Source organism: Marmota marmota, unplaced genomic scaffold (assembly GCF_001458135.2).
Source record: "Marmota marmota marmota unplaced genomic scaffold, marMar, whole genome shotgun sequence".
NCBI lineage: Eukaryota > Metazoa > Chordata > Mammalia > Rodentia > Sciuridae > Marmota > Marmota marmota.
This window is the reverse complement of record NW_026000249.1, coordinates 33,890,662-33,906,057: the sequence shown is the minus strand read 5'-3', so window position 1 is coordinate 33,906,057 and position 15,396 is coordinate 33,890,662. Positions and strand designations below refer to the sequence as shown.

The window sequence follows — 15,396 nt, the reverse complement described above, 5'->3', positions numbered from 1 at the left end:
CTTTTTAAAAAATATTTTTATCCATTGTTGATGGATCTTTATTTATTTATTTATATGCAGTGCTGAGGATCGAACCCAGTGCCTCCCACATGCTAGGCAAGTGCTCTACCACTGAGCTACAACCCCAGCTCCCAGCCATTTTTTTGTATTTTATTTAGAGACAGGGGCTCACTGAGTTTCTTAGCACCTCACTAAGTTGCTGAGGCTGGCTTGGAACTCGCAATCCTCTTGCCTTAGCCTCCCAAGCCACTGGGATTACAGGCATGCGCCACCATGCCCATCTCCATCTCTTGATAGGAGCTGCAAAGTCACACTGCAAAAAGTTGTGCTACAAAAATTAAACAACATTGTGGCCAATTACAAACAACATTACTCTTATCACACCATCCCATTTGGGTAAATGAGTATTGAGTAAATTTCGTACTGTGGAGCTTCAGGGGTGTTTGGAATCACTGAGGTGAAAAAGATGAGCTTTTGAGGAACATCCAGGATGGAACAAACCCAGAGGAATGTGGAGAACACTAGACAGAGGTGGTACAGAGGAGCATGATGACTCATGATATGTTTAGACTTTAGAGAATGCACATTTGGATGGAGTGAGTGGAAAAGAGGATTTGAGAAATAATAGGTAATGATGGTAGAAAGATTATAATTGGGTGTGTGGGGACTTTCACTACCAGGCTCTCAGAAGTAGGGATACTACCGTAATGTGCAGTGAGCAGTTAGAGTTTGGTGGTAGCTAGTGGCAGGGGTGGTAATAGGAGTATAAGGAAGAGGAGAGGACTTTAGAGACTGCATCTTTATGGACAATAGTATGAAAGGAAGTTGAATTATAACTGGAGTGTGGTGGTACTGAGATCACTGCTAGACAGTCTTCCTAAAGGCAAGTACCTACATGGATTTTCCTTAAGGGACTAAAGAACAGAACTGGAGCCCTATAGGTTCATTTATTTAGTATCATGAAAAGTTTCTTCTAGATTTAAGTTAGTTATCTTAGAAAGAGCTAAATTTGGGCTTATAACATGGATAAACACATTCCTACCTCTCCTGTGTAAGATGAGACAAGCAGGATATTGTTGTTTACAGTCAAAGGTTGTCTATATTTGAAAAAACAAAATTCCTGATGTTCTTTAACATTTTAAGTGGATAAGGAATCACATTGGGAAAGCTAGAAACCATGATGGAGCCAGGGTAAAGTTGCTTGCAATCTACTGTGAAGTCACACTGCTCAGGTAGACCATATAGCTATATTTTTCACAGTGGCAACATGGCAAAGCAATAGTTTTCTTTTTGACAGTCTGCCAAATGCATATTTCTTTTCCAACTGTTTTTCTCCCCATAGGACTTATGTGGCCATTAGAACACATTACATGTAATTTTTCACACAACATAAAAAATATTGTTTGGTTTGTTAATTAAATAGTAGGCAGTGGATCAAATCCAGTATGTGCAACGAGGAACCTATACATCCTTCTTTTCTTATCAGTTCAGTTTTGTAATGTTTGCTCATTAATTGAATAGTATGCAGCAATTCTCCTTCATGTATTTGTGGGAGATAAGATGTAGAGAACTTGAGGGTTCTTACAACTCTGCAAGTGGCACTTTAGTCATATAACTGCAAATCATTTGTGTATGAAATTGCTCAGAGTAAGGAAATATGGCATTAGGTATCAAAGTGAATAGATAAGACAGGATTTGCTGGACATGGCGATGCATGCCTGTAATCCTAGCAACTTGTGAGGCTGAGGCAAGAGGATTCCAAGTTTGAGGCCAGCCTTGGCAACTTGGCAAGTTCCTGTCTCAAAATAAAAAAAAAATACAAAAATCTGGAGATACAGTTCAGTGGTAAACCATTCCTGGGTTCAACCCGTAAGCACCAAAAGTAAAGAAAGGACAGGATTTAATGGAGGAATATGGAGTAAAGGATGGAGCCCAAAACAGTGGTGTTTGGGACAGGGGAAGGGAGGGTCTCTTGCTGAAATAGAATTTGCAGAACTGAAGAACTGGCACAGGCAGGATTGGTGGGACAAAGAGGGAAGGATGTTTCTGTTGTGAAGAAAGGTTTCAGGTGAATGTAAATGTTGGAATGTCAGTGGTGCAGAGAAGAAGCCATAAGGAAACAGTTGAAGTGGGAAAAGACTGTGACTAAAGAATTAGCACAAGCCAAGTGTGGTGGCACATGCCTGTAGTCCCAATTGGCTTAAGAGGATCTTGAGTTCAAAGCCAGCCTTAGCAGTGATGCCCTAGGCTAGTGGTTAAGTAGCCCTGGGTTCAATCCCCGGTACCAAAAGGCAAAAAAATAAAGAACTAGCACAAAGGGTAGTAATGGGGGTAATGGAACTGTCTGTACATTGATTGTAGTGATGGCTACTCTGATCTATCTATGTGTTAAAAAACACAGAACCACAAAATTCCAATTTACTGTATATTTTTTTAAAAAGTCAATAGGTCATTTTCTTTTAAGTCAATATTAATTTATGTATTTACTATAACAATTCCACCTATATAGGGTATTAAATTAAAATAGGTACACTATGATAAGAAACAAAACATCATTATCAAATCACAACTCAAATTAAATGTCAAGAGTCATCTCTTTAAATAAATAAACATTCCCCAAAAGTTAAATAAATTTGGATGTTTATTTCCTTAAAAATAAAATTATTTTACTAAATTGTTAGATGGTATGATATTTCATATAGCAATTTGTATAGTAAAACAAATATAAGTACAACATTAATCCTAGGGAGGAGTTATGTGAAAGAATGAGGATGTCAAGAACATCCATGGTTCTTACTATAATTTTAAAATTTTTAGTAGAATGCATTCATGTATCATTAGTATAATTTAAAATAGAATAATTAAAAGGATTTTTAAATCCTTATAGATTGAAATGGTGATATTTTGCAAATTGCAACATCTTTCCTTCCACAGGCCTTCCATTGTCCTTGGAAGTCTTAGTTACTCTACTTACCACGTCAGGCTCGTATTCTACTCAAACCTAATGTCTTGCTCATAGGGGGCATTCAACCAATGTTTGCTGAACTGTATTGTACCTGGTAATATGGAGAAAAATGACAAATGATCACTAACAAAACTTATAATCTAGACAGACTAAATCATGCTTTAATTTTGAATGAGGAAATTACTAAGTGCTAATGACATGCTCAATAATTACAATGGCAGACACAGAAATTTGGAAGACAGCAAGACAAACACAACATAATGCCAGTGGTGTGGAGGTTTTAAAGCCTAAAACAGGTAGAACCCAAACCAAAATCAATTATTACTGGCTCCCTAAGCCATAAAACCACAAAATTCAACAGGGCAAGAAAAAGAGTAAAAAAGGAAAAAAAACTAATCTGTATTGAGTTTCTGTGTGTCATACACTACATTAGACAGTAATGCAGTTGAAAATTTTAGGACTCAGATTTCAGGTCAGACATGTAAAGCCCTGGAAAGCCAACATTTTCTCCCTTACAACAAGAAAGAAACTAGACAAACTAGAAGGGAACTACTTTCCTTGGAACTATCAGAGAACTAAGGTCACAGAACAAACCACTATCCTGGTATCTGGAGAGACAGGGGCCTGAAAGGAGACAGATTCGAGCATACAAGCCTGTAAATATTAAACTAGAAATTCTGACAAATTACTAGAGGCCAGAGTATGAAGCTCCTGAGTTCCACAAAGGGAGGTTTCCACCTTCTTGTGAGCTTTTCCTCAGGAATTGTGCCAGGCTCTCACAGTGAGGATAAGTGAAAATTCTTACAGAAAGCTCTCATGGTAGTACTGGTGGGCTGAGGAAATCAGCACCCACTGAGAAATCCAATGAACCCCTTTTTCTTTATCTCTAGCACAGAACCAAAGGCTTAATCCTCAGGGGAAGGGCTTTAAGACCTATAGCTTAAGAACACTGGTGGATACCCACTGCAGCTTGGGGGAAAGGAACCAGGGGAAAAAGAAAAAAAAGCTTCTTCATCTCTGGAGGAAGAATAAGAAATCTTGTAAGACCCAGGTTTTGCCTAAGTATCAGGCTTAATCAGATCATCAGAGAACTCTTTCCTCCCCTACCAATCACCACTTGGCAAATCAGCTACCTGGATAAGAATAGCAGAACACGATTGGGTGAGTTGTATAAGGTAGCTCTTATGATGTAGCACAAAGGAAAAACCCAAAGCCACGAAAGAGTCAAAATGAAGTTATCACTAGAGGTACTGGAAATCTCTGGTGCCCATAGCAAAAATAAACATTGAAAAAAGGCCAATTTCTGACTACATTAACACAAATCTTCACACTAAAGGCCTAGGTAAAAGGAACCCATGTTCTTCTCCAAACATATAGAACATTTACCTCAGCATCTCCTGCCTATGGTTAGCTTTTAGTATGTTTATAAAAAAAAGCATAATAAAAGGATAAAAAATACTCCAAGTGACAAAACAATCATCAGATACAAACTCAGCATGATGCAGATATTTGGGACTACTGGAAATGAAATTTAAAAGAATTGGGGCTGGGGATTTGGCTCAAGCGGTAGCGCGCTCGCCTGGCATGCGTGCGGCCCAGGTTCGATCCACATACAAAGATGTTGTGTCCGCCAAAAATTAAAAATAAATATTAAAATTCTCTCTCTCTCTCTCTTTAAAAAAAAGAAATTTAAAAGAATTATGTTTATATATTAAAGACTTTAATGGAAAAAGCAAAGCCAGGTGCAGTGGCATATGCCTGTAATCCCAGCAACTCGGGAGGTTAAGGCAGGAGGATCCTAAGTTCAAGGCCAGCCTCAGAAACTTAGTGAGACCTGAAGAAAATTGGTGAGACCCTATCTCAAATTAAAAAATAAAAAGGCTGAGGATGTGTCCCCGAGTTCAATCCCTGATCCTTGGTACCAAAAATAAAAAGTATGATATGTTAAGACCAGACAGATAATTTTAGCAAACTTATAACAAAGATCAAATGGAAATACTAGAAATAAAATATAGAGTTAAAAAATGGGGGACTGGGGTTGTGGCCTAGTGGTAGAGCACTCGCCTAGCACGTGCAAGGTGCTGGGTTCCATCCTCAGCACCACATAAATAAATAAATAAATAAATGTATTGTATCCAACTACAACTAAAAAATTATACACACACACACACACATACACACACACACATATATATAATGGGCTCAAGTGTACAGCCAAGATCAGGTCAATAAAAATTAGAACAAAAAGAGACAAGAGTGAAAAAATAAACAGCATTGAAGAACTATGGGACAAGAACAAATCTGTAATTGGAATCATAGAAGGAGGAAAACAACAGGACAGGAGAATTATTGGAGAAATCAATGGCTAAGAACTTTGCAAAATTAGTGACAGATAAGAAACCAGATGTTTAAGAAGTTCAGAGTGCCAAGTAGGATAAATATGAAAATAAGTTTTTAAAGCCACCTAGGCATATCATATTCAAGCTGCTGAAAATCAAAGACAAAAAGAAATTCTTAAAGGTAGCCAGAGGAAAAAAAAGACACATTAGTTAGAAAGAAACAAGGATTCAGAATTATAGCAGACTTCTCATGAAAAACCATGCAATAATGGAGTAATATGTTCAAAGGTGGGGAAAAACTTGCCAACATAGAACTCTATATCCTACAAAATGTCCTCCAAAGTGAAGAAAAATGAAAACTTTCTCATACAAACAAAAACATAATTTACTGCCTTCAGACCTGCTCTAAAAGAAATGCTGATGGAAATTCATCAGGCAAGATGGGAAACTGGCATGAACAAAATTAATGAGCACGGAAAAAATAATAAATGGGGGCTGGGGTTATAGCTGAATTGGTAGAGCATTTGCCTTGCATGTGTGAGGCACTGGGTTCGATCCTCAGCACCACATTAAAAAAAATAAAGGTATTGTGACTGTCTACAACTAAAAAAGAGAATAAATTAATGTAGAATATAACCTTTTATTTTAAAATGTTAGAAAAACTAATTTTCCATGTACTCATCAAAGGACTATCTTGCAAGCAGGCCTTGTAAAGTTAGCAGCCTCAAGCCTAGCCTACTAGGTTAACTGTTTTCTTTACCAAACCAAAACAACAAAAAAAAAATCTCAACAGCCAACATTATACTTAATGATGAAGGATGGAAGGCTTTCTAAGAATGGAACAAGTGGTTCTCTCTCACTACTATAATTCTGAAAAAGAAAAAGAAAGCCCGAATACTGATATTACTTGATTTAAAGACTATAAAGCTATAGTAATTAAGATAGTGTGTTAGGACTTGAGTTATGGTTAAGTAGTAAAGCACTTGCCTAGCATGAACAAAGCCCAGATTTCAATCCCCAGTAACACCAAAATACAAAACAAAAAAAAAAACAAAAAATCAGAAGTATATCTCTATGAGGCATTTCTGGTGGGGGGGATGGAAATATTTTTTGTGCAGGAATAGCTCTGACCCAGTCAATTTTGGAAGGAGTCCATGCAAATTCACATTGTCAATACCATATGCTATTTAAAAAAATATTTAGCTGGGCATGGTGGTGTGTGACTGTAATTCCAGCGGCTCAGGAGGCTGAGATAGGAGGATTACAAGTTCAAAGTTAACCTCAGCAATTTAGCAAGGCCCTAAGCAACTAGTGAGAGAACCTGTCTCAAAATAAAAAAATAAAAAGGGGATATGGCTCAGAACCAAAAAAAAAAAAAAAAAAAAATCAAAAACAAACCCAACAACAATGAAAAAACAAAACCATTTAGCCAAACACAGTGGTGTATGCTTGTTATCCTAGTGGCTCAGGAGGCTGAGGTAGGAGGATAGCAAATTCAAAGCTAGTCTTAGTAATTTCGTGAGGCCCTAAGCAACTTAGCAAGACCCTGTCTAAAAATAAAATATAAAAAAAGGGCTAGGGGGCTGGGGATATGGCTCAAGCGGTAGCGCGCTCGCCTGGCATGCGTGTGGCCCGGGTTCGATCCTCAGCACCACATACAAAGATGTTGTGTCCGCCGAAAACTAAAAAATAAATAAATAAATATTTAAAAAAAAAAAAAAAGGGCTAGGGATGTGGCTCAGTAGTTGAATGCCTCTGGGTTCAATCCCAGGTACCAAAAAATATTAATTTTTCAAATAGGGAAATATATCCACATAGCTTAAAATTCAAAAGGTATGCATAAAAGTTTATGTACCATCCACTCCCTGGCCATGCATGCCCCCAAATCATCAGTGTCTTGAATGCTCTTCCAGAAAAAAATTTGTCTATATATTTAAAAATGTATGGGCTGGAGATATAGCTCAGTTAGTTCAGTTGGCAGAGCGCTTGCCTCACATGCACAAGGCCCTGGGTTCAATCCCCAACACCACAAATAAATAAATAAATAATAAAAATTAAAAATATATATTATTGCCCTCATTCATTATTTATTTCACATAAATGTGGCCTACAATACATACTGTTTCTTGCTTTTTCTCACTCTGTACTCCAGGAGATCATGCAATATCAGTGTGATACTCCACTGGGGTATTACAAGCAATATTGCTATTATAAGCAATATTTCAATTAATATGGAAGTATCTGTTGAATAAATTTCTACAGGTATTTGCTGGGTCAAATGATATTCATGTTTATAAATTTTGATGGCTCTTTCCAAGTCACTGACTTTTAAAATGTCAGGGATTTTTAATTTTTAATTTTTATCCTAGGAGGAAATAGAAAAGCTAAGATTCTATCACCAGGTAATTTTCTGGAAGAATGTACACCTCTAAGCTGCATAAAATGAGCCTTGTATTCAACTTTCCTACATGTCCTTTGTAGGATTCAATTGCATCTTTATGTAATACATTTCAGGCCTCCAGCTGTTGTAAAGTCTATGTTAGTTATGTGAAGAATGTTACCTCTGAGATCTTCATGAGCAAAGGTCAAAAGCTGATGCCCCAAATTGGTGGTTCCTGGCCACTGACTTCACAGTACAATGCTGGATTCTTCACTGCAACCACGAGAAAATTTTAAAATCTTGACCAAATACAACATATCTACAGAGATTCCTTTGTTGTTATTACAATGCCCAAAGAAGGATTTCTTAGATAAAAAATTCTAAAATACATAAAGGTTTCAAAGAGAGTTTGAAAATGTTTTCTCTCATCTCTTAGTTGGTAGTTGATTCCCAAATTGTACATCTTTTTTCTTAACTACAAAATCTACTTTATTACACTAGGATTTTTGTGATAAAGGTTGAATGGGGGTTGAGGAAACCCAGAGGTTCCTTTGATAATAGCTACACAAGATTAGTGAGCAGTTTAGCCACTCATATAAGAATATTTATGTTCGGGGGTAGGGTTGTGGCTCAGTGGTAGAGTGCTTGCCTACCATGTGTAAGGCACTGGTTTCAATTCTCAGCGCCACATATAAATAAATGAATAAAATAAAGGACCATCAAAATGTAAAAAAAAAATTTTAAAAAAGAATATTTATGTTCAATATCACACTGTCAAAAAACAAAAACAAAAGAAAACCACACTGTCTCCCTTTGGCATTCTCCTAGAAAAACTATCACTCTGCTTCATGCTTGGTAGAAGAGAATGTGTTACTAATGGCACGATCATATTACTTAGTTGCTAGAAATCACTAAAATTCAGAAATGGGTACTTAATAAGATTTATCAAAAGTTGAGATCTAACATTATTAATTATTATTCATTACTGTAATACTGGCCCCAGGTTTTTATGCATCTTCTTGTATCCCTACCTTTGAATGGTCCCCTCCTGCAATGACTCTGGGCTTGGCCAGGGAAGCACTTGTGTGCTTTAGCTGATGGAACAATGGCAAACTTGACAAAAGCAGACACTTGAAAAGTACTTGTATACTGGTGCTTGCTCTCACTTGCTACTCTTTGAGACTAGCAATGTTAACAAACCAGCTAGAGGAGACCAAGTGGAGCAGAGATAAGTAACTCTAGTTTAGGAACTCCTACTGAGACCAACCAGCCTTCTAACCATCAGATGTGTGAGCAAAGCCATTCTAGATCATCCAGCCACCAACTAACCACCCTCTTCACCTAAAAAGCTAAAAGTAAATTTGTTTGTTGTCTCAAAGTAAAAAAAAAAAAAAATTAAAAAAGGATAGGGATATTGCTCATTGGTTTAAGCACCCCTGGGGTTCAATTCCTGGTACAAAAAAAAAAAAAAAAGGAAATATGTTTGTGGCTCAGTACATATGGCAAGGGGAAGAGAACACTGGTATTTCTGCCATGCAGTTTACTCTATACCTGAGAAATAGTTTCAAATACAAAAACCTCCAGTATCTGGGCTGGGTGCAAACCCAGTGACTCGGGATGAGACAGGAAAATTGCAAGTTCAAGGTTGGCCTACCAACTTTCCAAGAACCTGTTTCAAAATAAAAAAATAAAAATAAAAAGGACTGGGAATTTAACTCAGTGGTAAAGCACTTCTGGGTTCAATCCCTAGTACCACAAAAAGAAAACAAAACAAAAAACTCTAGTACCTGGATGAGAATAAATAAATATGTAAGTATTGAAAAAATGCTTAAGTCTTCCCAGATTCTCACAAATGTGCTGTCTGCCATCACAGATGGCACACATACAAAAAACAAAAAACATGACAAATTTCCATTTAGTCACTGAAGTATCTTTATCATGATATATTTAAACCAAAGTCTTATACTTGACGGTTTCATTTCTAACACTGAACAACAACTCAGGTTTCCAGGAATTCCTTTTTCTCCCAATTACATTTTTTTAACCCATTTGACAGGGGCTTAGTGAAAGCTGAAAAAACTCCCTTAATGTAGCCTAAAAAGCATCTGCTATATAAGCCTAATTAAACCTCTTTCTAGAAGCATACAGAAGGACCAGCTTCTTCTAAAAACACAGCATTTTAGCCATGTCCATGGTGGACACTAAAAAAAATTTAAGCTAGGTGTGGCAGTGCATGCCTGTAATCCCAGAGACTTGGGAGACTAAAGGAGGAGGATCGCAATTTGGAAGCCAGCCTCAGCAACTTAGTGAGGCCCTCGGCAATTCAGTGAGACCCTGTCTCAAAAATTAAAAATAAAAAAGGGGTCTGAATTTGGCTCAGTGGTAAAGCACCTCTGGGTTAAATCACTTGTACTAAAAATAAACAAACAAAAACTTCTTACAACCTACACATTTGGGCCAGAAACTTTGCCTCCATTGGCTCACAAGGTGCGACACCAAAGAAATGAATTACTTAAACCATTTTTGTTTAGGTCTCACCACATGCTTTTCTGGATTAAACACACACATATCATGTGGTTTAAAAAAAAGTGAAAAACATCTTCAGCAGCCTCCCATTGTCCTTGGAATAAAACACAGCTTCATAATGAGGTCCCATAAGGCCCTGTCAATCTTCCCTTGCCTATCTCATCTCTTTCTCTAGGTCCTAGCCAAACCTCTCTGGGTCCTTTCCATGTCTCTTTCCCACCTGCGTGTCCTCACAACACTTGCTATTCCATTTGCCTAGCAATTCCTTCTCTCTACCTTTTACCTTGCTTATTCCTGATCATTCTTTTTTTTCTTCTTCAATATTTAGTTGTAGATGGACAGAATACCTTTATTTTATTTATTTATGTGGTGATGAGGATCAAACCCAGTGCCCCACACATGCAAGGCAAGTGCTCTACCTCTGAGTCACAACCTCAGCCCCCCTGCTCATTCTTGAGGCTCCAAGGACACCTTGTTAGTGTGCCTCACAGAGGAATTCTACCTCTTTCTTACTGTGTGACCTTGGACAAAGTATCTCTGCTTCACCTTTCTAAGCCTCACACCTCAGTGACATAACCTATGTGATTAGCACAAAGGAAATGATTAACAAATCATTGCTGCTGCTGTTATTATCCCATACAATAATCTCCATCATTTCACCTAGTACAATAGCAATTAAAACATTTATTTGTTGAAAAAATAGAAACACTCTCTTGGATCCCACCTTAATGCCTAATATTTTTCATGCGATTTCCCCCACATATGCCATTTTTAAAGGGAAGATGAGATGAATGTTTATGGAGCATCTATTACCTCAATTAATTCTCACTACCACCTTCAGAGATGCGGTTTAGCAGACGAAGAAACTAAGGCAATGTTAAATTCAGAGATGTGGTTTAGCAGACGAAGAAACTAAGGCAATGTTAAATTCAGAGATGTGGTTTAGAAGATGAAGAAACTAAGGCAAAGTTAAATAACTAGTCAAGATCAAAGGTAGAACAAGGATTCCATTCCAAGTTGGCCTGAGGCCACAGCCTGGGATGGATGGATGACACCAAAGGCTTCCAAAACACATGAACCTCATCATCTAAGAGCAGTGGGCCTCAATGAAGACATATCTTCATATTCATGTCCATTCAAATGACTCCCAGATATCGACTCTTCAGATCCTTAAACACGCTGGTATTCCCAGCACCCTTAGGAACCCCTTCAGTAGAACACTCCTCTCCCTAACTATGAGAAGATTCCTTACTTTCTTTCCATTGGATACTGAGCTCTTAAGAGGAAGAATATTTTTCACCTCTTTTACCCCTAGCAAATAGAATGCACCCAATACTTGTTTGTTGAATGAATTAAATTAAATTGTTAGAGAATATATTATGACTGCAAAGTTGAGGAGTAAATTTTCACAACAATATTAAAATTTGGCATAGTTAGGAAGAAACTTGATAAAAATGGTGAGAAAAGGGGGGTTTAATCTTAAACACTTTTACAACCGATAATGATTTCTATATCTAGCACCAGAGATTCCACATGATTTACAAATGTGTACTTCATAGCTCTAGGGCCCTGCCCCAATACCAATACTCTGCTATACCTGGTGTTTGCATCTGAGACACTTCACAATAGGATGGCCTTGACAAGTACCAGTCTCTCAATGGTTACTCTCAAATGATTGGGGAAAAGAAACAGCAATTGACAAAGCAAATAAAATCAACTGCTGATAACGGGTGACCTTGGGTAAAGGGAATACAGTAAGTTTTTTGTACCAATCTTGCAACATTTTTGTAATTATAATGTTTTATCAAAAATTGTTTTTAAAATCTAAAAAAGGATAATATTAATAAATTTCCCAGGAAATTCCAGCACACAAGGTCCAGTGTATTGGCCATGCTGGTGCCATATTCTCTTATTAACTGTTTCAAAAACACATTCCAGTCTCATGTCTATCAGGCAGTATCAAGAGAAAGGAGTTCCTTGAGTAGCAGGGCATAACCATGACTTCTGGGTTGGAACAGAGATTAAATTATTGCTACTTTCAAGTATTTATGAACTCACAGGTGTTTCCTATTGGTCAAAACCCCAGTACAATTTCCCCATACCAGGCCAATTATTTTCTTTAAGGCATACTAGAACCCCCCAGGACCCTCAGGGGCCTGTCATCATCCTCAGAGGGACAGCCCTCTGAGTTCTTACCTTCCTTTTCCCAAGCCTAGCTAAGGGATCAGGCATGTTTTTTCTCAGGACCCTTCTTTCTTGCCCAACATAAGCACAGAGACAGTGGCAAGAGCTTTGTTGTTACTGTCTATGGAAAGACCTATAGGGAGGAAGCAAAAATAACCATGGGGAATTCACAAAGATTGTAGAAAACAGAAAACTCAAAGCAGTATTACTAGCTCTGTAATGACCACTTGACAGCAACATCTAATTCAAAACTTCTAACCACTCATGCCAGATCCTTCCCAACCTACAAACCAGAATGCTTTAGCTTTCTCAGATACTGTAACTGGAACAACAGAAACTTGTGAGCCATTCCTGTGTCCCAGTTTCAGGAGAGTTCCAGGGCTGGGGATGAAGCTCAATAGTAGAGTGCTTGCCTAGCATGCACTGGGCCCAGAGTTCAGTTCTCAGCACCAGAAGAAGAAAAGAAATTGCCAGGACAGTGTCAGATATGGATCACCAAACACCCACCTCTCACCTACAAAATAATGTAAATAAAGTTCATAGCAAATTATTCCCAATGAGAGGTTTTCTTTTTTTCTTCTTCATTACTTTGCAGTGCTAGAGATCAAACCCAAGGCCTTGTATACACTAGGCAAGTGCTCTATCGCTGAGACACATCTTCAGCCCAAGATTTTCTCAAATGTAAGTTAGCATGTGACTTCTATTTTTCTTAGCTCCTGTGTTGTACAAGCTCCATGAGAAGGTAGATACATTATGCACCATGGTAATGTTCAATCTCATTTTTAAAAATATTTATTTTTTAGCTGTAGTTAGACACAATACCTTTATTTTGTTTATTTATTTTTATGTGGTGCTGAGGATTGAACCCAGGGCCTCGCATGCTAAGGGAGCGTTCTACCACTGAGCCACAACCCAAGCCCCCTCAACGTCATTTTTACTCTGATTCTCTGCACCCCTGATCAAGGCTTGTTAAAGAGAGCATATCTTCAAAAACACCTGATGCATGATGCTTCCTGACTCTTCCCGCAACTCTTTCCCCCAACAAGATGCTTGCTTAGTTCCAGGGAAGTAATAAAGAAGAGATGGCTTTATGTAGTTTAGAAGAGAAATGGGTTGTTAAAAATTGGTGGAACACAAGAAAGAAAAGATAAACCTTATTAAAGAGCTGGGTATATAATGTCTGTAATCCCAGGGGGTTAGGAGGATGAAGCAGGAAGGATCACAACTTCAAAGCCAACTTCAGCAACTTAGTGAGACTGTCTCAAAATAAAAAGGGTCTCACTAAGTTGCTGAGGGCCTTGCTAAGTTGCTAAGGCTGGCCTCGAACTCCTGAGTCGCTGGGGTTACAAGGTGTGCCACCACTCCAGAACAAAATTCACTTTAAATGAAAGAGAAAATGGTATGTTATGGAGGTAGAATACTCCTAGGCAAAATAAGAAAAATCTATTTTCAATCACACGATGCTATAAAAGCACAAGAACTATCCTGCTAGAAGGTTAGGAAGGCTGGAACCCGCATTCCCGGTTATCTCCAGATATGAAAATATTAAACTAAAAATGCGCTTTGTTCAGCCGACTCTGTTCTCATCTGCCCCCCATCCCCCAACCCCCAGGCGGATGAGAAGTGGCTGCAGGGAAGGTATTTAAGAGGTGAACTACTCTGGGAAAGTTGATTCTGGTTTGCTTAAACTGAACGACAATGTTGTGCAACCAGTTTTTCCCTAAATTTTTCCCCCCTGCTTTAGAGAGAAGCAGTTATCTTTATCAGACTGAATACAGGGAATGAGGTCGCCTTCCCCTCCAGGCCATTGGAATCACTGTCAACACGGTTTTGATTTTTTATACAATCAGACCGTGAAGGGGAGGGGGGAGCGGGGATCTCATTCTCAGCTTTACAGATGTACGCATCTAACAGGAGTAGGGGGGGAAAATTAAAGTCCTCGAGCACATCTGAGGCCACCGATTTCCTGGCAACTCAGAAAGCCAAAGGAGCGGCCAAACAAGTTTCTTGACAAATACCTAGGAGCTACATTCGTCCCAGACCTGCACAGCGATATAAACTTTTAAACATGCCTCCACATACCATCACTTACATTCACTCACTAGAGATCCCGCCCCCCTTTCCTTCTCAAATATTAAACACAGGTTGCCCTGTGCAATTTAAAGCCAGACTTAACTGGAAGCAACGGCTCTGTTCTAAAAAGTGGGAGAAAAAGATTGCAGGAGAAAGAAAAGAATAGAACTCTGGTCCCTACAGAAGAGGGGATAAAACGAACTCGAGAACTGGGCAAAAAAGTTAACAACTCTGCCTTACCCGGCGGTGGGAAAATTTCCCCGTAACTTGCAAAGCCCTTACAATTGATTTTCCCACCCCCGGGACCGCTGAGCGCTCGGCAGCTGCGGACTCGCAGCGTCCGAACAATGACTGAAGAAGGGAAAGTTCGCCGGCCAGGGAGCCCACGCTCCCGCTCGGTTGGCACCCAGACTCCCTGAGGTGCCTGGCCGCTCCCCGCACCTCAATCCTTCCCTCTCCATGCACTCAGTTCTTCCCGCCCCCCGGTGCTGAAACGGCCGGGACGCGCCCTCGCTCTCCAGAGCATCCGACCCTGGGCGGCCGACAGAGCAAGCCCTCCCGCCACGAGTCTGCCCCCTTGAGCCCCGATACCATGCAGAGGACAGGGTGGGAGGGGACGCCAAGAGGGGGCACCGGAGGGAACAGCCGCAACAGTTATGGCGCTCAATTCTTTCCCGGTGTAGCCGGGAGCTATACCGAGCTCGCGTGTCCGCCCCCGCCCCCAGCCTGGGCCACCAGGCATTGCCCTGACCAGTAAAGAGGCCACCAGGCACTTTACCTCAGCCCACACACGTTCTTGGCCCGAAAGCTCTGAGGACGCCAGAGGCGACCGCTATGTAAAGCCAGAGCGATCTAGAGCTCAGCGAGGCCGTGCCGGGACACGGAGAGCAGGGACACTGCGCTCCGCGCCGCCCGCTTCCCACTCCGCG

At 39.5% G+C, this 15,396-nt stretch overlaps 1 protein-coding gene across 5 annotated transcripts in view; it reads right to left on the bottom strand.

The window, feature by feature from the left end:
• Jade3 (jade family PHD finger 3) overlaps positions 1-15,390 on the bottom strand; it is a 138,147-nt gene extending 122,757 nt beyond the window's left edge. For 2 of the 5 annotated variants that reach the window (XM_048796502.1, XM_048796505.1), the window contains exons 1-2: positions 15,246-15,390; positions 2,975-3,056 (exon numbers count right to left, since the gene is read on the bottom strand). The gene's annotated coding sequence lies outside the window, so the exon portion shown is untranslated. Of the gene's footprint in view, positions 1-2,974; positions 3,057-7,865; positions 9,353-15,245 lie in introns of those variants that run through there. The other 3 variants (XM_048796501.1, XM_048796504.1, XM_048796506.1) reach the window with 2 other exon arrangements.
• Positions 15,391-15,396: the final 6 nt, after the last annotated feature.